The following is a 7,500-nucleotide window of genomic DNA, read 5'->3' on the forward strand; positions in this document are numbered from 1 at the left end:
AAAAACGTCAAGACACACTCGCTCTCTTCACAAACGGAAAAATGATAATAACTCAAGATCGTCGGAATGTGAAAAAAATATTGCGAGTCTTAATAAACATTTCATTGAATCCTGATTGCAAAACAAATAAATAAATCAAGAAAATAAATAAAGGAAAGGTAAGTCAGTGGATCCTCCCGAGACACTGCACGGTTTTAAATGGAGAATTATGAAAATGTGGTCTTTTTTAAACGTGCATTTTTGGTTAGATAAAGTACAGATAAACGTTTTTTTTTTTTTGTATTCTAATGAACGAATGATCAAAATGTTTACATATTTATTTTTGAATTATGAAAACGTGGGATTTTTCAACATCTTCAGTATCATGACGCGTTTTCATATTCATTCTGCTTACTATTTGATGATTTTGTACAGCTTCAGAAACTTATGTGGGGATTAAAATAGTGAAGACTCTGGCCATTAATCTTCTGACCTCCATAGACCCTTCCTAATGCCAATAAAATTATCTAGTCGTACCCAAAGGTCAAGGTAAAAGTGCGTCCCACTACTTAAGGAGTTAAACGTGTATTTTGGTTAGGTAAAGAATGGATAAACGTTTTTCTGTATTCTAAGAGATAAATGATGCAAACGTTGATGTATCTTTAAGTATATTTCTTTTTTATTTGTATCAAGAATAATTTAAAAGTGTGAGGTGTTTTTTTCCGCATGGACGTAAATGTGAAAGTTGTTCTTTAATTTATTACATGAAGAATAACTGTAACTTTCTTTTTTTATAAGGAGGAAGAATATTCAAAACGTAACTTGATGTTTCCAGATGAAGAATTATGGAAACGTATCGCTTTTTTATACGGAAAATTCTGAGCATATGAATTGAGTTACACATCAATTATTAAAACGTACATTTCTTGAACATGAGGAATTATCAACACGTATCTTTTATCTTCCTTCCTTTTTTCTTCTCTTTTTTTTCCTACATGAACTTTTAAACGTTTTCTTTTCGACATGAGGAGTGATCGTAACTCACATTGTTGCTTTCAGAACCGTCATGAAAAAGTGCAACTGATTCATGGACAATTTCTAACCCCCTTCAGTACCGGAGCGCATTTTTAGCATAAACTTCTGATGTGATTAGACGATTCTATTTACATTAGTAAGGGTCTATCGAGGTCAGAGGATTAATGGCCTGAGTCCTCGCTATTTCAATCTCCCACATGAGTTTCTGAAGCTGTATAAAATCACTAAATAGTAACCAGAACGAATATGGAAACGCGTCACGGTACTGAAGGGGTTAAACAGTACAATTTTCTTTTCAACGTCAAAATATCCTAAATCTTGGAAGTGCACACACACACACACACACACACACACACACACACACACACACACACACACACACACACACACACACACACACACACACAAGGGGAGAGTTTGGAGGTGGTGTGACGGGAAGAAACAGGGAGTGACAGGCAAGGCAGGGTAGGGAAGGAGAGAGGGATGGAGAAGGGGAGCAGGAGAGGGAAAAGGGAGGGAGAGGAAGATGGGACAGGGAAAAGGTTTGCTATAAGGAAAATGATGAAGAAAATTAACTGCTTTCTTTCTTTCTCATGAATCAAAAAAAAAAAAAAAAAGTCAAACCAAACTGTTCGACTTCAAGATAAACTAGAAAAAAAAAAAAAGAAAACCACGAATTTTCTATCGCAGACGAAGAATAATGATTAAAAACACACCATTATTATTATATTTTTTTTGCCCTCACAAATGAAGAAATATAAAAGGATATTCGTTGAGGAAGTGTGTGTGTGTGTGTGTGTGTGTGTGTGTGTGTGTGTGTGTGTGTGTGTGTGTGTGTTAAATTTGGGGACGGAAAAAAAAGAAAAGAAAAAAAAACCTGTCTGCATGTTTGTTTGGGTGGTGCGAGGAAATACCTGTTATCCTCGGCCAGTCTCCCCGTGCAGGCGGTGATCAGAACCCGCTGGTGATAAATTTGTTAGTGTTTGAAAACATTATCAAAAGGAGCCGCGGTTAAGAGACGTGTCAAATGTTTTCTAAATTTTATCTCCAGCTTTTATTGTTTGTGGCTCAAGATTTTTGGTGCCTTTTGCTCGGTGTATGCTCTCCCTCCTCTCTCTCTCTCTCTCTCTCTCTTTCTCTCTCTTGCCTGACACACCGTTTATTCATCTATCTTTTATCACTATCCTTGCTATTTATTGGTCTATCTACCTTTCCATCTACACATTTATCTACTTGTCTATCTATATTCCTCCGCCTGTGTCTGCTTGTCTGTATATCAGTTTATCTATCTATCTATCTATCTATCTAACTAGGTATTTATCTGTGCCTCTCTCTGTCTGTCTATTTACGTATCTATTTGTATATCTTTTTAGCCTTTACTCTCTCTAACCCTCTCCTTCTCCTCTCTCTCTCTCTCTCTCTCTCTCTGACACGCGGGGGTACATTCTGGCGTGCCTGAGAGGGTATGAAGCTTGGAGTGGCGGGAGGGATGAGTGGGGGGGGAGGTGAGCTGTGGTGGTGGTGGTGGTGGTGGTGGGGACGAAGGGGGAAGGTGAGGCAAGGCGGCAGGAGATAATTAAGCGTGTTACCTGGCTACGTTTACCTGTGCTGGGAGTTTATTGATGGTGTGGAAGGTTTAGTCTTTACTGTATTAGTGTTCAGAAGTTGTTGTTTTTATTCTTAGTTCTTGTTGAAGTTAATTACCTGATTTTACGTGTTTTATTTAATTTTCTTTATTTCTTTCTTCTTATTTGCGGTTTCTCATAAGTGGAGATGCTGATAAGGATTCTGTTCATTATTTTACATTTTGTTTTTATTAGTGTTTTTTTTTTTTAGTGTTAGTTCTTGTTGAAGTTAATGATCTTATTTTTCCTGCTTGATTTAATTTTCTTTATTCTATTTTCCGATTTGTCTTAAGTGGAGATCAGATAAGGATTTCGTTCATTATTCTCTATTCTTTTTTTTTATACGTTGTGGTTTTAGTGTTTAGCTTTTAATGATACTGTGTTATATATCTGACTCTTTTTCTTCTTCTCTTGGTATTTGAAGTCTATTTTTTCCTTCTTCATATTTACGATTTGTATTAGCGGTGAGATCTGATAAAGACTTTGTTCATTATTGCTGTTGCTTTTTTTTTTCCCCCTCTCTCTCTCTCATTGATTTTACTGCTTTACCTTCACCGAGTGTGTTGTATTTGCTTTCTTAATTGATTGAGTGGAGTGCAAGATTCATTTTCTCTCATGAAGTTACAAGTTTTCTTTTCTCTCGTTAATACTTTATCTGACTTTATATTCATCTTTACTGCTGAAGTGGATCGTTGCTTTATATCATTTCTCTTCTACATCTGCTGCTTTATTTCTTTACCTGCAGAAGTGGATTGTTGTTTTATATTATTTCTCTTCAACATCTGCTTTATTTTTTTTCCTAACTTTATATTCACCTTTACTGCAGAAGTGGATTGTTGCTTTATATTATTTCTCTTCAATATCTCCTGCTTTATTTATTTCTTTTTTCATTTCTCTTCACCATCTTATTTTATCCACTTCTCTTCATTATTTTTTTTTTCAATTTCTCTTCACCATTCCCTCTTTTACTTTTTTTTTCATTTTTTCTTCACCATCTCTCCTTATCTTTATTTCTCTTCACCATCTCTTATTTAACTTTTTTTTTCATTTCTTCTCATCCCCTCCTTTATCTTTCATTTCTCTTCATCATTCTCTCATTTACTTTTTTCTTTATTTCTCTTCACCATCCTCCCTTTATTAATTTTTTTTTCATATCTTCACCATCTTCTTATCTTTCTATTTCTCTTCACCATCTCCTTCTTCATTTATTTAATTTCTCTTCATCAGCTTTTCCTTTATTTTCTCTATCCTTGTCACAATTAATGCTTAAGACAATGCAAAGATCAACCGTGTGTGTGTTTTCATTAATCTCTCTCTCTCTCTCTCTCTCTCTCTCTCTCTCTCTCTCTCTCTCTCTCTCTTACCTGCTAGTCCGTTTTCTTCACGTACGTTCTTCATTCTTACAACAAACTAAAATAAAAACACAACACAATAACAAAAAGATCACCAGTCAGGCCACGAACATTCAGAACTTAAGAAACATACTTTTTTTTTCCCCTTTATAACTGTTCACTATGTATTGTTCCTCACTGTATAAGGCAAACACACACACACACACACACACACACACGTACACACACACACACACACACACACACACACACGCGCGTAGATACCTCCATGGACGTTGGATAATTTGCTCACCTGATTACATGTCATTATATTTTTTTCCTGAGTTACATTCATTGTGGTGTTTTTGTTTCCCTCACCGCCTCTCAGTTTCCTCAGCCTCTGTATTAATTCATTTTCCTCTCCTACCACTTGTTCTTTATTCCCACTTATTATTTTCTTCTTTAGTTTCCCTTCCGATTGTGAAATAAATAAATGAACAAGTAAATAAGTAAAAAAAAAAAAAAAAACGTAGCTTCTCTTGGTTTCATAGTGTGGATTTCTTCTTAACGAAATTAAAACAAGTATAAGAGTTTGTAGATAAAGGCACGCACACACACACACACACACACACACACACACACACACACACACACACACACACGTATAATCACTCAGTTGGTATTCCTCGTGTGTGGTGAGAGAGAGAGAGAGAGAGAGAGAGAGAGAGAGAGAGAGAGAGAGAGAGAGAGAGAGAGAGAGAGTTAGAGCTAAATTGTCCATGCACCAAAACCTATAATCTTCATTTGAGCTTGTACTAATCTCATTTTACTCCCAAAACACTACGCAGCTTTCTTCTTCTTCTTCTTCTTCTTCTTCTTCTTCTTCTTCTATTTATAACTTGTAATTCACTCTTCTTTCCAACTTCACTTCTCCCTATCATTATTATTCTCCCTCTCTTTTCCTCTTTATATTTTACCACGCAATCTTTTCTCCTCCTCCTCCTCCTCCTCCTCCTCCTCCTCCCTCCTCCTCCTCTCTTCACTTTCCTCCTATCCTTAACCGTCCATCCCTTTCCTCTTCCCTTCATCTTCCCCACCAGCCTTTTCTCTTCTCTTTCTACCACACCCTTCACCATTCACCCCTTCTGTCCCTTCTTCTTCTCTAACTCACTCCCTTCCCTTCCCATCTTCTCTTCTCCCCCTCTCTTCCCTTCCCATCTTCTCCCATCATCTTCTCTCACTCACTCTTTTTCTTCCCATCTTCTCCCAACATCTTTTAACCCTTTAGAATCAGTCCTCAATATCTCCTTCTCCTCTCTTCTTCTTCTTCTTCTTCTTCTTCTTCTTCTTCTTCTTCTTTCCTCCTTCTCCTCTTCTTCATTGCAGATCATTCTTCTCTTCTCGTGCAGCAAATGTGTTTTGTGCTACATCACTATGCACAGTCTCTCTCTCTCTCTCTCTCTCTCTCTCTCTCTCTCTCTCTCTCTGTGTGTGTGTGTGTGTGTGTGTGTGTGTGTAGACGCGCGCGCTTTTCTCTCGCCTCCGTGCAATATATATAGAAGGAAGAGTTAGGAGATAATGTAAATATAATCTCTCTCTCTCTCTCTCTCTCTCTCTCTCTCTCTCTCTCTCTCTCTCTGTACGTACATATAACTAATTTTCTACACCCCGACCAATCGTCCCTTTTGCAATCTCTCGCCTCCTCCCCTCCTCCTCCTCCTCCTCCTCACTGATCAGCTGACTGCAATGCGCGCCAGAATTGATGTTCCCAGCATGTTTACGAGAAATGGTGTTGCCAGTTTGCTGCTCCTGGCGTCACCACCGACTCAAGCGAGGCGAGGGAGGGCTAAATGTGTTCTCTCTTTCTCTCTCTCTCTCTCTCTCTCTCTCTCTCTCTCTCTCTCTCTCTCTCTCTCTCTCTCTCTCTCTCTGATAAATAAAGGTGCGTGTAAAAGGAGAGAGAGAGAGAGAGAGAGAGAGAGAGAGAGAGAGAGAGAGAGAGAGAGAGCTAAATTTCTTGCTTCTGTTTGTGATATGTTGGTATGTACATGTGTTTGTATGATTCTCTCTCTCTCTCTCTCTCTCTCTCTCTCTCTCTCTCTCTCTCTCTCTCTCTAAAGAAAAGAAGCCAGAATCCTTTGGTGTGTTGACAGGAAACATATTTAGCTTCATAATTTCTCCTTTTTCCTTCACCTCCTCCTCCTCCTCCTCCTCCTCCTCCTTCTCCTCCTCCTCCTCACTTCATGACCACCTTTATAAAAAACACAAAGAAGAAAAAAAAAAAACACACATCAGAAACTACAAATAAATAATAATAAAAAAAAAACTATTCACTGCATTTACTGGAAGACTGTATGTATCCACCCCCCCCCCCTCTTCCCCTCCATCAATTCCCTACCCACCCCCTTTATCCTCCTGTCCCACCCCTGTCCCACCGCTGTCCCAACCCTGTCCCGGCAAGTCCCAGTATGTCCCAGTGTACCCCGGTTCCCCCTCTATCCTTGCTTCATTATGCTCATAGACGCTCCAATCAGCCCAGTACTTGAAGGGGTGCTGGGGTGTGAGTTTTCGAGGAGGAGGAGGAGGAGGAGGAGGAGGAGGAGGAGGAGGAGGAGGAGGAGGACGGAAAGGAGGAGGGATTAGAGGTAGGGAGGAAGAGACGAAGTAAGCAAGGAAAAAGGACGTGGTGTAGCTCAGTGGAGGAGGAGGAGGAGGAGGAGGAGGAGGAGGAGGAGGAGGAGTGGGAGCCTACAAGTTATTGCTCCACTCTGAAAATGTTTACTTGTGGCTGGAGAGATACGTGTTTTCGCGGATGGAGCGGCGAGGTGGAGGTGAAGGAAGAGGAAGAGGAGGAAGAGGAGGAGGAGGAGGAGGAGGAGGAGGAGGAGGAGTAAAAGGAGGAGGAAGTCAGAGGTTGTCGCACTGCTGAGTGAGGTGGAGGAAGAGGAGGATGTGGATGAGGAGGAGGATGAGGAGGTGGACGAGGTGGAGGAGGAAGAGGTGTGGAAGAGTCATGGTGTGGAGGAGAAGGAATGCATTGAAGGAAAAGATGAGAGGATTAAATGACTAAAACTTCATATTTTCCCTCGAACCGATGAAAGGGAAAAAAAAAACTAATTTCAAAGATAATTGTATAAAAGAAATAAAAAAAATGATAAGGAAAATAGGAAGAGGAGGAGGAGGAGGAGGAGGAGGAGGAGGAGGAGGAGAAAAAGGCATCAAGATTTGTCAACAACGCACTCTAAGGTGGAAAGTATTTTGTGGAATGTGAGAGAGAGAGAGAGAGAGAGAGAGAGAGAGAGAGAGAGAGAGAGAGAGAGAGAGAGAGAGAGAGGAAAAGTGGGTAGCATTATCACTTATATTTATCTCCTCCTCTACCATCTTCCGTACACACACACACACACACACACACACACACACACACACACACACACACTGACTCCTCCACCTTCCCCCTCCCATCCACTCAACACGTTCTTCCACTTTACGCTATTCCCCAGAAACCTCCACACGTCCCCACCAACACCTTA

At 39.9% G+C, this 7,500-nt stretch overlaps 1 protein-coding gene across 1 annotated transcript in view; it reads right to left on the bottom strand.

Moving 5' to 3' along the window:
• The window catches only part of LOC123512920 (homeobox protein PKNOX2-like), a 217,564-nt gene that overhangs the window by 80,950 nt on the left and 129,114 nt on the right, over nucleotides 1-7,500 (bottom strand). The window lies entirely within an intron of this gene.

The sequence above is a fragment of the Portunus trituberculatus genome, chromosome 35 (assembly GCF_017591435.1).
Source record: "Portunus trituberculatus isolate SZX2019 chromosome 35, ASM1759143v1, whole genome shotgun sequence".
NCBI lineage: Eukaryota > Metazoa > Arthropoda > Malacostraca > Decapoda > Portunidae > Portunus > Portunus trituberculatus.